Here is a 21,068-nt window from a genome sequence, read left to right on the forward strand (position 1 = left end):
CTCTGGCCTCCAGTCGGGATTCATGGAGACACACCATTCACAACGCTGCTACTTCCTTTGAGAATGCACAGAGAGTCAGTCTTGAGGAGAAAAGACAACACAGAAAGAACCGTTCCTTGCCAATGTCACCTAGGGAGACGTTCCGCTGTGCCTTTTGTGGCCGGACCTGCCTGTCCCGTATCGGCCTTTTCAGCCACCACCACGCTTGCAGCAAGCGTGGGTAGTGCCCTTCTCAAATCTTCGTTCGCGAAGCCTGGCCATGACATGATGATGACTGGTATTTCCTAGTGTTTCCTTTGGTAGCTCCTGCTTATCAGTTCTTATAAAGTGGTGGTTTAAGCCATTCATTATGATTTACCTTTTTTACATTTTTTGTATGTTTCGGAACACTAGGGATAATTTTTAAAGGGATCACTCTGAATTTTTCTGTGTTGTATATAAATGTCTAGTCTTTTTTTAAATAATTCAATATTTGGCCTCAATAATGTTTTTTAGCAAAGAAACCACAGATGCCTTGTCATTTGCATGAATAGAGCTTGTTCTTCTGCAGTTTTCTGCCAGGAACACAGCAAAAAGGATAAAAATATTTTGAGAAAGCTTGAAAATGGAGACTCCTAACCTCAAATCACTAACTCAAGATGTCAGACTGCTTCAGTTACCTCTCTGGGCTTTTTGATTCTTACCTCAATCAAAGCCAAATGCACAAATTTTTGAAGTTCACCATTCCCTGCTGTGACTCCTAAGATTTGTTAGAACATCTTATGCTCTTTTTAGTTCAAACAGCCTGAGCTACCAAGCTGAGCTACCTTATGAAGAAAGGTTTTGCAAGCAGAAAAATCACTGTATCTGCCATAAAGTGTCAGATAAATCAATATGACATCTATGTGCAGTGACAGGAACGCAACAACTTTTTTGAGTCCTGAAGTCTATTTCCTATGTATCCTCCTCTGTTTGATATGACATTAAGTTGTACTGGATAGATAACTTGGAAAAGTGATCCATCTGTGATGTGGAACTCACAGTTCCTGTAGAGTGACAGTTGAAGCAAGAAATAGCAGACTTGTACCAAATGAGGGTCACTAAAGATGTAAATCAATATCAGGAAACAGGAAAGAATGGTAATGAAAGGGAACATTAACTTTGTCAAAAGCACTTTTAAATGCTTGTTTATTCAAAAAATCTTCACCCTTTCCTACACTTACAGGTTCTATTACAGCTAAACTGAAAAATGTTGTTGACCTTGTCACTATAACTTGCACAAATTTTAGTTAACCACCTTTAATGAACACTGGAAATGTATAATAAATGTTATATATGGACCATATATTCCATACGAATGAAATCATAACTTTTCAGGGGTATGGCTATGGACTTTATACTTACATACGTACTGAGATGTTATTGCTATGCATGTGCACTCCTGCTCTGGTCATGTGTCATGGTTTGGATTTCTCTGGTTTAAGATGGTGCATAAGTGCAGTAAGATGATGGCTATTGGGGCAGTGTGACCATATTTCCACATAACGCACTCAGTCTACATCCAGGGTGGAGTTTTGGGCGTTGATTTTTTCACTTTTCTGTCTGTTTGGATCTTATTTTTTGTTGTCTTATTTTTAATAGCCAAGCAGATCAGAGTTGTCTCTCCAAGGCAAACAGGATCTGAACTAAACAAATATTAGTGTATAAAAGGTGGTTTGTTTTGTACTGTAGTTTCAAGATAAAGCTGTTTTGTATTATGTGCTTTGACTCAGGGATGCAAACTTATTTCTCGGCTGAGTTTAATATGCAGTTGTTTAGAGACAATTTCTAAAAAAAGGTTTTCCAGTTAGATCAAACTGGAGGAAAAACAAACAAACAAAACAAAACCCCAAAACAAACAGAAAACCAGCAACCAAAAAGTCCAACTATACAAAGAAAACCCCTTCAATGATTCTGGACAAATAAAAAGAGAAGAGGTGTAAAGATAGCAGAAAAAATATTACTGTCCTAATTAAGAACATCCTGCAATTGCTGCTTATGTTGAAATGGCAGACAATATCAGGTAAATGTGACCATTTCTTTTCTTTCTTTCTTGACTACATAAAAGAAGTGAGGAAAAGATCACTTTCCCACTGGGCCAGATTGTAGAGGCCACAGCACTTGTGTAGCTGCCTGATGCTCCAAAACAGTATCTGGGTGACCCAGACATCAACTTCAGTAAGCATTGTGCAACTCAGCCACTTCCCATGTATCTCCATGACAAAGGGAAATAAAGCACCCCACCATCACAGCAAATGTTACATGCTCCTACTTTGTGCATATTCAAACACAGGCACTCAGCAGGAAATGCCACCCTTTAGGGGCTGAAATGGCAATGAGAAAGAGCCCTTGCAGACCTACAAGGAGTAACCAGCTGGACAACAGGTCTGCCTCCTGTAATGTTGTGTCCTCATCCAGACCGTGATTAAGTACTGTCTCTCCACAATAGGAAGTTCATGAGCTCAAGGCAGTAGCTCCAGGCAGTGAGATCCTATTTACACAGGGATTTGAGATGACTGCTGATGTTGTACATTTTTTATTCAAGGAGCCATTACTGTAGTGCTTTATGAGAACTTGAACCTCTCTGCAACTTCCCTGCATCATCCCACTTGACATCTGTTCCTACAGAGCCTGGATGTTCACCAGCAATTAATGTAGTTTGAGTAAGTCACCACTTGGCAAAGTGGCCTGAGACAGTTTCAGTGAGTCTCCTGTTTCTGCTTCATCAACAGGACTCATGGTTGAGTTAGACCTTTGGTGACTATGATTACTCCCTCATCATAGGAGATAGGATTTGCATTTCTCTTTGGCTACCATCACAAGACAGTCTTAAATAAATCTTTTAAGATTTTCTGAAATTGGCAGAAGTTTTTCTGAAGTACACTGAATCCTAGAAAAAATTCCTGGCAAGCATGAATGGAAAGAAATAACTCAATTTCTTTTTCTGTTCTACTTGGCATTATAGGGGAAGGAGGGAATCATCTACTGAAGAAAATCAGAGAATAACCAGTATGTTCAGGATAACCAGTATGTCCTCAGAAATTTTCACCTTGTCACAAAATTGTGTTACAGGCAGGAGCAGGAAGAAACACTACAATGACAAAGAAAAAATCATTCTCATTTTGGTTCACATGCAATACTCACTGGATTGATGCAAGCCATTTGCAACATTTTGGTACCCCATATTATTGGCAGCCACAAAAGACACAGAGAGATAGAAGAAGTGATTTGGAAAGCTTCAATTAAGAAGTATGTACCTTGAACCCGCTGTGAAAAAGTTTTAGTTAATACTTGCCCATTATTTACCTCTAAAGTGATTTGGCCACAGTAGCAGAGGAAACCTGATTCTAGCTTGACTAAAACTGATCAAAAAGAAAGACAAGGAAGAACAAATATGGGATTCTTGTTCTTACCAAAAAAAAGGAAAAAAAAAAACAACCCACAAAGGTGTTTTCAGGTATACACTACTAAGGATAGTTCCTTAAGGGACTTTTGCACATCCAGTGACGTGAAACATGAAAGTGGACCCTTTTCTTATTGAATACTTGGTCACAAATTGCCCTTTTTCCTACATGTGTTTCTGATTACTATCACTCAGGACCAAGATTTCAAAGTCTTTAGTGAATAGGTAGATTCAAATTTGCTACTGTTCCCTCTTTTTTTCAGTAAGATAAGTACAATCTGTGAGCAGCCAGAATTTTAAACAGAATTTCTGAAAGGAAATGGTCTTTCTGTCTTGCGCTTTCAGAGTGAAGGTTTCATTTCATATGAAGCTGTAGTTGAACTGTAAAACAACCCCATAGATCATACAAAAAGCTTTCAATGAATTACAAAATATTACTGACACAATGACATTTTTTCTGTTAACATTTTTACAGCAATGCAGGAGTGAGAGTGTGGAGTCAATGATAATCAATCATAATTAGCTGGGTGGAAGAAAAGTAAAATTTAATTAATAACAAAAGAGAAAGTTAAGCTGCATACATTTAGAAGCTAGTTTCTTTTTATTGCATTAATAGATGAACTAATAGATCAAAGTTTATAAGTGACAAGAGAAAGAGGTGATTGTGTTAAATGCTGTATTTTATATCTTTAAATATAGATTGACAAACCAGAAAGATTTATTGTAAAAGTGTTTCTTTCTAACACAGACCATAGGACATTTTTATTTAAAGTACAAAGACTTTTAAAAAGAACAGGAAAAAAATCAAAACAAACCACCAAACAAACTCCCATTTTTTTTCTTAATCCTTCAAAGTCCTAGAGAAAGGATTGCAATGATCAGTTTAGTACTCTCCCTAATAAGATATTTGTTAGAGGGAACTTCTGGGACACAGACTGCAGGACTGTGGGCTACTGACTGCTAGTCTACATACTGACATGTCTGGGATGTGGAAAAGCCATATAGAGTCACAGATATGAATTCCCAGTAGTCCAACTGCTTAGAATCAAATATTCACTTTTAATGTTTTGCAAAATTCAAGGAAAATCGTTTTGTCTAAGAATTGATGTTAAGCAGAAATAAAGGACAAGAGTGTAAGATTTCTTACTGAAAGAAACCTCATGGTTAGTGAATTTGCCCTTCTGACCTCTCCAGAAGATCCTACTGCAATTCCCAGAATTCTTAACATTATAAACTGGAAGACAGATGGACACTGGATTTATTCCTTATGCCAAATTTACTAATGGCATATAATTTCTCAAGTAACTCATTTTGATAGTATCAAAATATTATGATTTCTGAAAATGAATCAAGCATTTACACTGTCTTCATCTCCATTTCTTCAGCACAGTGGCGGATTCCTTAAGCTGTGTGAATACTTTTCATGGTACCTAAAATCATACTTGGATGTCTCTTCAGATCCCTGGATTCAAGTGATATCAGCCAATTTAATAGGAGTGGGTTTGGCTCATTTTTCAGTTACATTACTTGATATGAAACTGTGAACCTTGTCCTGCATCACTGTTTGCTATGTCTCTGTGAGCATATTGCATGATTCCAAGCAATAATATAAACTAGTCGAACACTACATTGTTGTTTTGGGTTTTTTTTTCATTTGCTATACTTCAAATATAAGACTATTAAAAGTAATATTACCTCCTTAGTTCTGCTCAGGAGTCTCTCTTCAATCACATATTCTTGTTTGGTTTTTCTCTTGGAGCAAAAATAAAGTTTAATAGGTTGCTTCTTGATGACCAAATGTCTAGGACATGTTTCTCTGGCAGAATTGTACCAACTATAACCTGCTTTGATCTTTGTAGCTCTCCTTATCCTTGCTATTTGTTTGTTGTTTTTTTTTTCAAGGTAGATGATTAACATTTAATATTCAATGTGAAGGGTTGTGAAAGTGTTGGCAGAAAAGACAAGAAGATCCCTCTGAAAGTCACAATCTGATCTGGATATTTGTCACATGATTTAAGCTTGTTCATCTTCCTGAGACGTGTTCCTGATATGGTGCACTCTGAATCCAGCTAAAAATCTTCCTTCGCTTGATGTTGAAACAAAAGGTAGGATGCTCATCTTCCCTTGCTTGCTGAGTACAGAGTGACTTTCCCCTTTGGTATTCCTGAAAATTTGCCTTTATCAGTCATTACTATGGCCAGAGTCTGAATGACAGTGAGCAGTAGAGTTTTTTTCTATAGCCCTGCTCTGGCTTCCAGTCTGAATCCACAGATCAGCCACATCACATTTTACTCTGATATTGGATAGTGCAAAATTATCTTCTGTTTTATTGCCTACTTTTATAAGTACAACTTCAAGATGTCAAAATCCACTGCCCAAAATCGTGCATGATTAAACAGAAAACTTGCCTGTGACTTCAGTGGTTTTATTATTGCTCTCAGGAACTTTGTATATGAGAAAAAATACCTGATGGATGGAATTAAGAAAGACAAATAAACCTTTGTAATACTTTGATCAGTGATCTATGTGAATTGAGTTTCAAGTACAGGTACTGAATATTTTCCTAATATGTTTCAATGTACATTTAAATGTTTAGGGAGAGATTTAATAGCAACACTTTTTCATTAAAGAGAAGAAATTTAGAGATTTTCAGAAAATCACAAATGGTTTCACAATATTAAAAGATTTTATTTAAAATATTCTTGTTTTTCTTTTATTTTATTTTTTTCATGTTTCTCCCTAAGGATTTAGTTTGAAAGAAGTTATTTGACTCAAATGGGAAACAGTTGCCAGAAATCCAGTTTTGGAAAACAAATTAAGCCTGTTAGCTAGTCTGATAAAAACAGACTTGGGGCAGTAATGCTATAATTATAGACGTTTAGAAATACATGAATTTTTTTTTTTAATATTTTTTCAATCATTATATTTTACATTATTCAAAGGAATAACATTTTCAATTGAAATTTTGACCACGTTTCCAATAGCACAATTGTTACAACTTTAATATGGATGTTTAATCATTAACATTCTTGACTGAAATAATAAGAGAACATGAACCCAGAACCATTTAAACTTTAATAGCTTCTGAATCTCATCTTTCAAAGAACTGTTGGGTTTCTTGACTTCCAGCTGACAGAAAGGAAGTTGGCAAAATAAACTTCCTCAAATAGTGATTGGTGTTTATTTAATTCAGAATGCCAAAGCAGCCACAGTGAATTTCCCTACACAGCTTCAGAAAGACTTAGAACTACTCAAGTTTTAAGGTTTAGCATATCTCCAGGCAAGGAAGTCCTTATTTCTAGAATAATAGACATTATTTTTCAAGTTAAAATAAAAATTTAGAAATTAATTTTTTACATAGTTGGTATGGAATTGATATTGCTATACTTGATTTTTTTGAAACTGCGGCAAAGATGAAGTTAAAATGGAGTAACAAAGTTCAGGAAAAGAGAGTTAAATTACAATTTTATACAGTTCACTAACAACAGTTGAAGAAAGGATGTATAGTAGTCACTATTTGTGTAACCTATTAAAATGTCCTAACTTCATTATCTGAACCTTTGACTACTTGGATTGTAGGGGCTCTCAGAAGCACAGACTCTAGTACAGACATGTTCTAGCTGCTACCTGTGTAGTAGCAGCAGAAATATTAACCACAAATAAAATAAGGTTAAAACTGTTTTGGATTTGACAGACAGAATGAATGCAATCTAAATTGCTGTGCTATTTAAAGCTGATCCACATACAAGTTATATGCTATTTCTGTCAAGCAAGATAACACAATACTCAATTCCTTAAGCTATTTGGATTAGCTGATTAGTTTACTTGCATCTTCTTGTGTATGATGATGTTTCTGGAAACTATAAAAATGTAAATTATATCTGCTCAAATTTTAAGAAAATGCCTTAAAGCTGATGTCTTATAGTACCAAAGACTGGAATATATTGTCTATATGCCTTAATAGAACTGATTTTAAAAGTACTCAGTATTTATTTAATGCTTGATCTTTGGTACAGGACATAAATGGTTTCAGACTTGTCCTTGCTCAGCAGGAATGATTTGTGGATTATAGGGTGTCATGAGGTAAAATGGGACAATGCCCATATGCTCATGAATCAGTTTGGACTCAACATTTTTCTATGGCTGTTTTTCACTGCAGGGAAGTGCAATTGATGACCTTGTAGTCTGACAATTAATGAAAAACAGACTAGAATCCATATGAAGATTTTTTACCAGATTGCATTTGGTCTTGATTATTAAAAGCTTAATAAGATAATTTTTGACTCTATTTTATTTTCTGTACTTGCACAAAGCACTTCTACTTCTTCAGTGACCGAGAAAGTGAGATTTTTATTTGATCTTCGTCAAGAAAATTGTGCAAGATATTTTTTGAAGATCATGCTCAAGTAATAGATCAGCAGCAGATTTTGAGGTGTTGCTTAATATTAGAAGCTAGTTTTGAAGTTGTGAAAAAAGATGGTGAAACATGTCTGTGTATTCCCTATTAATGTAAGACACATATTCAATTTCAAAACATTTCTTTTAATCTTTTTCTCAACAGTTAAAAAAAATCCTATGTTATAGAACAAGAATACTATGATGGAAGCACACACTCTTAAACTCAGTGTTTGAGCTAAAAGTGACAATGCACATTAAAAGGACCAAAATTTTATAATCCACCAACTTCTGAGATTGCAATATCCTTAGTACAGGAGAGGGGATCTCTAGTATGGACTGTGATTCACTAGCCATGTTTCTTCCCTTGTTCATTATCAAGACATCCTCACCCTGGCTGTGTTTCAGAAAACAAAGCAATGGAATGAAGAATGCACAAGACATTGAATTATAAAAAACAGTGTCTCAGAGAAAATTTGCATTTTCAGGGTTTGGTGCTAGACATTAATTAGTTCCTGTATAATCTTTCATCAGTCTGCGTTCTTGCTCAATAGAATATTTTGTTTGAATGTAGTTATTTTTGATTCATATGATAATGGATTAAACCTACTGTAAATTAATCTGCCAGGTAAATGAAAGACAAAGATTAAGTTTTCCTTCTTCAACTGTCAGCTTCACAGGCTGTTCTGATCTCTATTCTTTTCCCTGGATGATTTTTTTTTCCCCAATTTCTTAATGAAAGTTCAGGTTCTTTGCTCACTGTAGTACAGACTCTGTCATCTTCATGAGTTCATACCTCATTCATTCATCCATCCCCTTATAGACCTGATGTTACATCTCAAAGATGCAATTTACTGTGATTTTTCAGAGATCATTTCATATTTCACTAGGAAATTCAATATGGAACTTGTATGATCTCAGTGTGATCCCCACAGAGACGCAAATGCATTAGTAATATTAGAATATGATTCATGGTGGCTTGTCAGATGGTAGTTAGTGATGGTTAATTGTTTTTTAAATGTACAGGTCTCTTCCAGTCCAAATTGATATGAGTTTTTCCTTCATACCAGCTGTTGACTCTACAACTTCTTTCTAGATTGAGGACATCTGTCACTAGAGGTGCCTCATAACTTTGAGTTAGCTGGATCTTGGGCTGATTGCATACTTTCCCATATGGTAGCACTGAGAGCTCTTCTCTAAATTTTTAATACATTCTTCATGCACATTTGGTCACAATGAAAACTAAATTTACAATATTTGTGTTTCCCTTTATGAGCCAATCCTTCTACCTCCTGGGTTTACTTTGCAGGTCATGATAGTCCTTTGCATTGGCAGCAGTGTGAACTAAACAAACATTGCTTCCTTGTATCTCTTCCGAGTGGGAATTTCTACAGTGCAGTTGGCTATTTTCCTTCTGCACCAATAGCATCCATATGGTGACTTTTTTTTCTGCTCTATTTAATATTTTCTTTATTTTGGGATCTTTTCCAATTTGGCTATGTAAGAGTGGGCTTTTTATCTGTTGCTGGGGTGAACACACTATTAAAAAGCACAGAAATTTTTAAAAAGGGTAGCGTGGACCCTGAATGAAGAAAAGAAATCTGAGGAGTAAGGAATGGAACATAGAAAACACAGAAAAATGAACAAGTACTGCTGCACAGGACAAATATCAGAGAGGAAAACTGCTTAGTCAGAATCAATCAGCAATGTGAGATACAACATAATTGCACAGAAGGCTCAGACACATGTTCTAATTCCCACTGCTCAACAAGTTTCTGAGCATGCACTGAACCGGTGTAACTGTGTTCTTAGCCTGTGGCAACCAAATATCTAGTATCTCTGTTTAGCTTATTTTCACTGCTTGATCAATCAAATTGCATTATTTTGTTTTTGTGGTGCACTTACACATTAAAATTATCACACTTTTGCCTGCAAATCTATGGGAACATGTTTTGTTTCATGATATGTTAAATAGGGACTTGGGTTTTTATTAGCCATAGTATACTGCTTTAACATTTATTTCTTTTCTTCAGAAACCCACTGTCTGCATATGAATCTGAACTGTCACAGCACAGACCTTATAAAACCTGTCAGTGAGTGGCAATATGGGCATTTGTGCTGTCCCAACAGTCACCGAATTTCTGCATGTGAATGTTGTGATGACTGTGCTAGTGGAAAATATTACATTCCCTGTTTCCAAACAGACAAAGATCTTAGGATTTGCTCACATTTACACAGAGAGGCTATGCATAGCTTGCCCATGAATTCAAAACTTGAGGCTGAATCCAGGCTGAGCTTCTTTCAGTGTTTTTCAGCGGCTTAATTCTGGTTTTGTTAGATACTAATAACCTGATAATACAAAAGTGATTAAACTGAAAAAGAAAAACATTTTAGAATCATAAAATCATAGAATATCCTGAGTTGGAAGGGACCCACAAGGATCACTGAGCCCAGCTCATGTCTCTCCACAGGACAACCCCCAAAATTACACCATGTGCCTGAGAGAATTGTCTGAATGCTCCTTGAACTCTGTCAGTTTTGGTGCTGTGACCATATTACTGGGAAGCCTGTTCAGTGCCCAACCACCCTCCAGGTGAAGAACCTTTTCCTAGTATCCAGCCTAATCCTCTCCCAACACAGCTTCGTGCTGTTCCCTCAGGTCCTGTCACTGGTCACCAGAGAGAAGAGATCAGTGCCTGTCCCTCTGCTTCCATTCACGAGGAAGCTGCAGAACATGATTAGGTCTGCTTTCAATCTCCTCTTCTACAGGCTGAACAGAACAAGTGACCTCAGCTGCTCTCTATACAGCTTCCTTTCTAGAGCCTTCTCCACCTTTGTGGCCCTCCTTTGGGCACTCTCTCCTGTCTTTACATCCTTTAAAGAATAAGGCTGTGCTTTCAAAACTGAGACTTAAGACGAAATGTGATCTTTAAAACAAACCCTCTGGTAAAATCATGCAACTGTACTATTTAGCTAATTGCAGTCACATTAGGCTTTTCCTGATCATTCTCTCAATGTGTTTACCTGATTTCTGTACCAGAAGCTGGAGCAATACAATATGTTAGTAAGTCTTGTTATTGAAATATATACATCAATAGTCACATAGACATCACTAAGGAGACAACACCTTCTAGTGGAAACTAGAGGTCAGGGAGTTCTGTCAACTTCATCACAAACTACAAGGCACAGTCCTACTGGAGGGATGTAAAATGTGCTTTGGAATTGTGGAGGAGAAAAGTACCAGTCATGCTATTAACTCCTTAATCTTATGAACATGTATTCTTTTTTCCTACCTTTTATTATTTTAAACAGTTTCTGTTCATTTTATGTGGGTGAAAAACAGGCACAGTCATGGTTGATAAGAAACCCAAAACCCCCAAACAAGCACTTTAAGGTAGTGGAACTCAATTTTAACTCAATGGTACTACAAAACAGACTAGTCTCTTAAACTGAAGTTGTATCTTACTGTTATTTTTCTTTCATGCTTGAACAAGAATAAAGTTGAAACGACTATATTTTTGTTATATTTTCTCCCTGCTCCATCTACATTTCTCTATTTTCCTTTTCCAATTGCTTATGAATACAAAAGCCGCCATATATCTTCATTAAAACTTCATGTAGCACTTTCACAATTAAGATACTGTCTCGGGTTGAGCTGGCAAAACGCCAACTGTCCAAGATACTGAGAAAGGGTTCCCTCCCCCCTTAACCAACCAGCCAAGGGAAAAGGAGGGAGAGGGGGAAAAAACCTCCAAACTAGGTTTATGCTTAAACTAACTATGTATATTTATATGGAAAAGAGAAAATGAAGAGAAAATTACAATATAACACACACTTAACACAAGTTGGATATAACAACAATTTTCTACCTCCCACCGAAAACAGATTCTATCACTGTAGCTTCATAAGCACCCCAAAATGCAAGTAGCAGCAGCAGGAGCAGGGCCTAGCACAGTAGAAGAGCTTCAGCACGTCCTTCTACTTCAGCCATGATGGAACTGAACTAACACCTCCCACTGCTGCGCTCATATCTTAGGTTTGCTTCATCTGGTATGAAATATCTCCCTGGTTACTTAGTCAGGTGATACCTGTCTCTCCCAATCCACGCCGACTCCTTGAGCCTGCTAATTTGAGGCCTAGCTGAAGCCACCTCAGATACACTTAATGTAGTTGAAATAGTGCAAAGGAACAGAGAGGTTGTGGGATGTTACACTGAAGTCATACTGCCGGGGAGGTAACATACCAGCTCTACCAATTTTCATGGTAAGCTAAAGTTTTGAGCGGGAACCTTTAGTGGGTGATAGATAAGAACTCCAGAAGAAACCTCTTTATAGCTCACAACATTGACTAATTGGCTTGTGTGGTGAATCTGAAGGGTCTACGGCATGAAGGACTTGGGATACAGATCATTTACATGGTTTAAGTTTGACAAATTATATCAAATATCATATAAGTCAATACTAGCAAGTGTAAATGTGGCACAGTCAGGCTTACAACAAACTCATTATGTAGGACACATCAAATATAATTTGTTGATCACATTAAAAATTAAATACTATCTTTCAGATCAATCGGGCCCAAAACCTTTTTTTTTTTCTAAGACAAGAAAACAGAAGACTCTTTTCCTAGTCCATGCAAAATTTGCTTTACAGAAATGTTTAGGACTGGGTTAATCTTCATAAAATAATTAAAAATTTCCAGTTTGATTTCCTTGTACTTTAAGAAGGAAATATATTTAACTGCAGTCGAACAAGTCTCCCTTATATTAGTAAAAATTGACCTAGCATTAATGTCTTTGCATTAACCTCCACAAAAGAAAGATGTACTCCATAGGAATATTTACATGAAAATAGTCTAGAATACTGATTTTCACAATGTGCTACAACTTAACAGCAAGAAGTGAAAACAAGTTCAAAAAACATTAAAAAGATGAATTATCATTTCTGTACCACAGTAAGCATTTTATATATATATATATATTTATTTATATATGTGTGTGTGTATATATATATAATATATATAATGCATATATATATATGTAAAATAATTACAAAGTCTTCTAACATCCTCTAGTCTACAGGATTGGAAATTCATCACCATGTATTTAAACATTTGGGGGAGAATTGGGGGGGGTTGGATTTTTTGATGTGAATTTTTTTTTCCTTATACCATTTTATTTAAAATCTGCTCTTGAATTTAAGGCTCTATTTAAATGCATATGAGAGTAATTAGATGCACCATGAAGCAGCTTAAGCTAATTGAAGTGGCCACAAAAACTGTCAATGCAAATTGAACCATCTGGATGAACAGATAAAAGCTTTGGAGACATTCAAAAGCCAGGTGGCATTCAGTTGCTTCCCATCTCTTCTTCACAGTATGGTTAGAAAACTGGGAGAAAGCAAAGTAAAACTCTTTATACCATTGAGCAAAAATGTATTGACAACAATTTATTTCTGGAAAGAACAGAACAAGTAACCTGCAATATTAAGAAAAGTTAATATGGCACTATATAATAATATAAAATTATAAACTCAAGTACATAAACCAATGAAGCAATGACTGCCCAGTGTGAAAATCAGGATATGGCCAAACTGTAAGATAAATAATTATCTTTATAGAGCAATGGTTTTTTTTTAGCTCAAAGTACTCAACTGGACATAAAATACTAACTGAAGTTTCAACTCAGTCATATGTTTGTAAAGAACTGGGAAAATCCCCTAATTGTGACAAGCTGTGAGCATCCCCTTTTCTATTTCATGCCTGTGAGGATTATGTGTGCTCAAAGGTTCTGAAAAACCAGACAGGACTGTTACTGAAGTCTGGGTTTTAAAGGACTTTGTCATTTCTTCTCTTCTGTGTTATACATCATGGGTATTCAGATTGCCAGCGATTTTTCCTTCTTGGATTATTGGTTGTTTGTTTTGTCTTAAAAAACAAAACAAAACAAAACAAAAAAACCAAAACCCAAGATCATTTACTGAAAACTGATACCCTTCTTCATACAGTTCAGTTTTCAGTCAGAATCTTCATATGATACTGTCAAAGAAATATCAGAATTAAATAAAATTGCTCAAACATCCTGTTCCATGAAAATGAGCTTTTTATTAAACGGAAAGTACCTGGCAGGTTGTCATCTTTATAAAACTTGGGGGTTTTCATACATTTACAACTTGATGCACTTAAGAGGATTTTTTTAAAAAGCTCAAAGAAATAGTGCTATGATGTTTTTATAGAATTTCTTCTTAATATATTTTGCATAATATTAAAAAGAAAAGAAACAGACAAATCCCAAATATGAGCTTTCCTTTTTAGTTTAACTGTTGTTTAAATTTGTCAGTTTTTAAGAAAAAAAAATCTGAAACCTCAAGTAGATCTAAAAATAATAAATAATAACCACAGAAATTACTCAGTAAATCTCAAAAAATAAATCTTCAGTTCTGATGTACTTATGGATAATATTTGAGCTCACCTGGAAGAAGCCCCTGTTGAGAAAAACTGATGTTTTCACAGCTGTTCTTTTCCCTCAAAGGTAAATAGTTCTTTTATTGTCACTTACATGTGTAGGAATAACTTTACAATTCAAACACACTTGGATTGTTTCACATGTGCTACCCCATGTGTTCTTTTCAGTGAATTTCTTTTGATATGTGGAATTTCCTTCCAAATCACCTGGGTATTCTGGTCATTACAGTGTCAAGGGCTATATGATTATCTATAGACTGGGAGATACGTGACCACTATAGAACCTTCAAAGTTAAGTACCTAAACCCTTGGAAATCCAATAAGAGAGGAACATCGTTTCAGGTATTTGTACCCTTTCCCTGATCAGTCATAGGTCTCTTCTAGAAAGCATCCTACCAGCTCACCTCTGAGGGAAATGGCAGCTCTATATGGAAACTTATGACAGAATAAATGGACTTTGATAAATAGTATTTGATGTTTTCACTAGACTAGACAGGTCTAGTTAGCTTCAACATCTGGTGTTTTGTCAAATCTGTGACCAGCAATGATCTAAGATGTCTTGAAAACCTAATTTACTAGTGTACAAACTTTCATGCAACAGGTCATGTAATGGGGCAAGAAACTGTGATACTAGGTCAAATAGTGGATAAAAGGACATACTTCCAGGTTGAAAAAGGGACAGGCACCTCTTAGAGGTCTTCTGCACACAGAATGCTGCTGGGCAGCAGTATTTTGCACAGATATAGGAGGACAGGCCACAGGGCATCTTTTGCCTCATAAACCCAGTTAGAAGTCATATCCAGAGCAGATGATAGCTCATGGATGCCATGGTGCCATGCTATATGCATGAGATGTAATCCTAGCTGTGAGGGGCAACAGAGGCAGAGGCTGTTGTAAGAATTTAGATATGGTACCTCCAGACCTCTAATCAACAAAGGGCTCCCTGGTGCTAACTTGAGAAATAAAAAGAATGGAAAAAAAGTTATGAAAAAACAAGCAAAGGTCTGTCTGGGGCTATGGATTACCACTAGAGGGTATTCTTGCTCACTACAATAACTTCCAGCTGAGATTATCCCATAGCACAGGCAGAAGTCATGAGGAAATAAGAAAAAATAGTGCAAAAAAAATTATCTAATTGTGGCTGCATCTGTTAAGTTTTTCTCATTGTACAGATCTAAAAAGTTTCCATGAGGCAGCCAAAACTACACACCATTAAAGCAGGGTCTACTGTCCTTATTCAGATGCACATTTTTGGCTCCAGAGCCCAGCTGGAAGACAGATATGCTTGACAATTCATTAAATATTAGAAGGAAAATGAGATCATTATTGTCATCTTGGTCTTCATGTAAGGAAAGCCATTTTCACTTTCCTTATAGTGCAGACGACAGGATTAGTTGAGGTCTTGGTTTCAATTTTTATTGTTTTGGGGTTTTTTTAATAATATTTTTATTTTTTTTATTAGTATAGAGAACAAGTGTCTGTGGAGTGATTTGGTGAATAAACCTTACAATTTTTACAGTGACATTTTTCAAATAACTTGTTAATTTTAGGGAACTGTAAAGCAATTGTGGCATGACCAATGAAATATGCATGAGCATATTATGAGACAGACTTTGGTATTTAATGATAGAAGTATGTTTCAAAATTAGAGCAGTTCTGGTATTTGACAACTTACATAGGTACCTAATGTCTGATCCATGAAACAGGTATGAATTTCTAATTGTATAGCAATTTTTAAGGAATTTCTTTATAGTAAACTTCAGATGAGAGAGATACAGCTGCTTCAGTCTTCTGGCTTAAATTTTCCTACAAACGACAGTCTTTTGGAAACTCTCTATTTGAATAACTTCAAGTTCATTTGTAGGATTACCATCCTAAGTAAAATCATCACGAAACTTGTCTTGAGTAAAGAGAAAGACTTCTGCTCATCTTGGGGCTTCTGGTTTAGATTGTGCTGGAAATAGGAGGAAAAATTCATTTGTCAAACTTATACATCTCAAAGTGAGAAATCTAAAACTGATAGAGTCATGACAGGCTCTTCACAAAGTCACAGGAGAGGAATAGGAACCTCTAGGGGGCAACTCAGCTCATCTTGGCATAAGCATGTTAGAAAAAGGAACTGATCAACCTTAAAGGGCAACTGCCTCATATTTAAATATCTGATTTTTACAAGTTCAATGAGAAGCAAGATTAATTTGCTCAGAATGACCAAACCCCAGAAAAAAAGTGTCTATCCTTCCAATATCCCAAAAGCAAAAATCACATTAATTTCAGCTACTGTTCACTCTCTAGTCAGATTCTTCCATCTGAAGTGCTGGGACAAAAGAAATGGGAGAGGAGTGTTGCTCACCATAAACAGAAAATGCTGGAGGTTTTAATGGTGAAGAAAAATAATACAGCAAGATGCTCTGTAGCTCTATAGAAAATATAAGAGGCAAAAAGAAAAACATTTTTGGAGTCACTTTTTTTCCCCACAAAAAATCCCATTCCAAATTGAGTTATTAAATATATGACTTATAGAAATATTTTGGCTTTTCACTTATGACTCAATTGTGAACATTTTATTAATTTCCAATAAAAGTGAGAAGCTGTATCTTAGACTGTAGTCCCATTTTTAAACTTACTTCAAATGTTTTTCTTCTTTCCTTTCATCAGTTTTAACAATTTCTGCTATTCCTAACAAATATTTCTAACAATGAATCCATGTTTCTAAGCTACTCTGTATATTAACAGATCTTAAGGTCAGAGAAAGTCTTTTGATAGTCCAGTTTGATCTGTGGGGTAAAAGAGGTTGTCAGATTTCTACTGGTAAATTCATGTTCCAAATGCACAATGGCCAGAATAAATATCCACATTTAGTTTAGGTATCTGTTCTGGCTTTGAAGGTACCACAACCTGAACTAACTTGCTTCTTAACCATTCTTACTGTTGGCATTCATACCCTTTTTTGCATCTGAATTTATCCCATTTCATCTTATTCCTGAATGTTACTGTAACTTGGCAGTCTGTGGTCCAGAGGTCCTCATTAGCTGAATTCTGTCTCCCAATAAAGAGCCCCTGAACTGCGGTGAAAGTACGTCTTTGTTTTCCTTTGGTTAAATTAAACAGATTGATTGATCCTCGTGAGTAAGTTTATTGAAACAAGAGTACTTGAAGTTAATAATAGCCCTCAAAAAGGACAGACTCCCCATCTTCATTGGTGCCCTGGGAGCCAGGGGGTCTGCTAAGAAGTATTAGCTGCTGAGAGGCAGAGTGGAAAAAGTTGGGCAATGCAGTCTCCTTCAAGTCTTTGATAGATTTTTGTCTTGTATAAACAGTATTAAGAAGTACACAAATACTCTCTTGTTTCTGAGGAGCTTGAAATCCTTTGTAATTCACAGTGTATTGAATCTCGCCTCTTGCCTGCGAGCTAGACGAGCATTATCCCCATTTTAGACAGGGAAATGGAGGCAAAGGGAATTTATACGATTTGCCTCAGGAGCAGATTATCTTTCTGCCTTATTCGTTGGCTTGAGCTTCAGCTTTTCAGCAGATAAAAACGTTTATGTTTGAGTGGATCTGCAAGGGGATAAACATCAGGAAATTTCCTTCTAATGCTACCTGTGGATGTGTCTGTCCCCAGAGATGAGTATGTAATATTCATGATCATTTTCCTCCAGATTGTATAACTTCAAATTTCCTTTATATTCAAAGAAGGCCTGATTCAAAGCCTGTTGAAGAATGAAATTATTCTTACAAGTTTTGAATTAAGCTTATAAATGTCTTCCATTTTAAAATGTGGTGCATACATTAACAGAACACTACTATTTCACTAGGAGGCATTTTTAAAAAATTATTTTGTCAGCTTTATGTGGGCAGAATTTTTATCAAGTTATACATTTAAAACCCAAGTCAGGAAGAACAAAAGTTAGTGGATTTAAAGTAAGCTTATAACCTTTCTTTTCTTGGGTCGGTTTGCAGCTGATGTGTTACCTAGGTTAAAGATTTAAGGAAAAAAGAAATTAGCAGATTCACAGATCCCCATTTAATTCAAGAGAAAATGAACTTTCTGCAAATCTGTTGCTGTTCAATTCAGTTTCATACTGGAGAAAAGCCACTTGATGGCAGCCTTGCTCCTTACAAGTTAGTGGATTCAGCCTTTGCTAAACCTGCAGCCCGAGCCTGTCCCTGGCCCGTGCCCTCCTAATAGAGGTGTCTTTGCCTGATTCCTCAGAGGGGTGGAGACTCTTCACATGCAGGTGCACTTAATCTTTTCAAGATGTACCAAAGCCCTATAAAGCCACACTCAGTTGTGTAAAATGTAATACGTCCGCTGATCTTTCATGTTTATTCAGCTTTCTGGAAGGAGGGAGGAGGTGCCACAACAAAAGAGAGGTAGAGTCAAAAGTATTCAGCTTGCATGTTGAAGCAATAAGGAGATTGCTCCATTGTCTACTGTAAACCCCACCAGTGTGCAATTTCCTTTTTCCTGTTCTCCAAATTAGTTGGTAGGACCAAGTTCCCCCAGGTGGGAACAAGTTCTCCAGACTTCTTGGAAAAAGTCAACCAAAGGTTCCCTTTACAATTCCACTTTTTCCTTAAAAAAGCTGTGGAGTTTTGCCAAGATGCCACGTATCCTATTGTTGTCTAGCCACAAACATGCTGATATCAATGTGGAATTTTGCCTTACTAAGTTTGATATTGACTCCTTTGTACCAGAAATACATGTTTTGAAACAATAATAATCTACTCCTTCTACAATAGTTAGATTTGTCCATGCTTCTGAAAGATGATTTTCTCCAGATGGATAAATGGAGGCAAAGGGTAGGTCAGAGTAGGTAGATTAACATACTACAAATGCAAATCTTTGTAGGTTTCAGGTGCCCCAGTAATAGGCGTGACCTTGCTACAGTTCTCAGCATGTCAGTAAGATTATAGCTGAAGAATTCTCATCTCTATTGCCTTGAACACGTGGTGGACTCAGTTACCCCTCCCTGTTTCCTTTTCCCTGCCATGATCCTGCCAAAGACCCAGATGATCCTCCTCCATGACCTGTTTCTTCCAGCTAGCACAGAAGCTTTCCCTGTTGTGTCTGCCACCCTGTAAGCAGCAATATTGTCACTCTGTGATTTAACAGCCTGCTGTCTGCTGACCTTTTAGTGCTTGGCATTTCAGCCCCAAGGAAGTAGAGCCTGTTCCAAAACCTTCTTGTGTCTGTGAACTATGAGAGCAAACCCACGGTCAGTAAAGATTTCCGTGTGTTGCTGTGTGGCCTGGCATTGCTATTTAGAGCTTAACAGAAAAACTTTTTTAACAAGAGAGCAAGGATACTGCTTAATCAGTGAGGATTAATAAGGAGACTGCTGCCTTGTCTCCCCATCCATTTCCCACTGAAGAAAACAAGAAATCCTGTGAATGAGCTCTTGACCCACCTTTGTTTGCATGTGGCATGTAAAGGAAATTCATTAGATGTTTTGGTACTGGTGGTAATTCCAGAGCTGATACCCACGTAACAAGGCCAGTACATACTAAAACTAAAAGGCAAGTTTGTTCAAAAGCCCAAGCAAAACTGTCTCTGCTTTTTTTATGAACCTCTGAACAATTCTTTCTCCACAACCATAATTGTCTGCTATTTCAAACAAAGGAGAATATGCATCACAGAATGAACTGACGTGCATGTATACTTGTTCCACTTCATGACAAACCCATGCCCCAGAAACATAGTTCTTAGAAAAATAATATTTCCACAAAATAATATATGTGCTCTACACAACCATGTTCCTCCCTCATTTAGGTCTGCAAAATGAAGTGTCTATTACTGGGAAAAAGACACTGCAATATTAAAAACATTCAACATCCCATATCTCATAGTTCTCATACAGGGGGTAGGCCTGAGACAATGTAAAGAATTCACACCATTTCAGCTGAACTATGCAGATGAGGTGCTTGAAGCATTGAACTGGTGACCGGGAGCTCTACTGAGTGGAGGAGAGTGCCTAGGGAATCGTTTAGTCATCTAAATTGGATGTCTAAAGCCACAGTGTGAGGATTATTTCCCTTTTCACATATTTTATGAAGATGTCAAGATCTGAATGTTTCTATCCAAATCATACTGCATATTTCTGTGATACTTACTGGTTTTCTGTTCCTGTACATTTGTTTTGCACATGGTAAAGTATTGTACTGTGCTGCAGATGTAACATGTTCAAAACTTCAAGTCTGGCCAGGTGGCTGCCTCTCAAGAGCTTTGGATTTGCCTGTAGAATATGCAGATATCACTTCTGTTGCTCCAGAGGGAGCCTCAGTAGAAAACACAATCAGATAAAGATAAAATCCTCCACAAGAAGTTACTACAGTGCTTTAGCACAGCTGAGACTGAGAGCATGCAATCCTCTCTCACTTTATCAATGCAATCTGAACAAAAGCCACCCTGGAGCCTAACTCTGCATTAGTGAGTACCAAAATACACTTCTTAAAGAGCAGTTACCACATCTGAAATACAACCCCAGACAGCAACAACTATCCACTGAGACACGGCCAAAACACGTATCAGCTTCTTTCCAAGTATTCAGCACACCAGAAAGTAAGGTGTGCAAGAAGTGCTAAAGGAAATCTGAGTCACTGTCACTGTTTTAGGCTCATGCCTGTCATGCCTGGTGAAAGATATCCATAACCTTAGTGACTTTGTTGATAGACTTCATCGACACTGTATCTGAAGAGGCAAATCTATCATTCACCCTGCAGCTTGCCTAAGGCTAAAAACAATCACATAAGAACTTATGTGTCATTGCCTCATAGTAAACCTTTTATT

This window comes from Pithys albifrons, chromosome 3 (assembly GCF_047495875.1).
Source record: "Pithys albifrons albifrons isolate INPA30051 chromosome 3, PitAlb_v1, whole genome shotgun sequence".
In the NCBI taxonomy this organism is placed as follows: domain Eukaryota; kingdom Metazoa; phylum Chordata; class Aves; order Passeriformes; family Thamnophilidae; genus Pithys; species Pithys albifrons.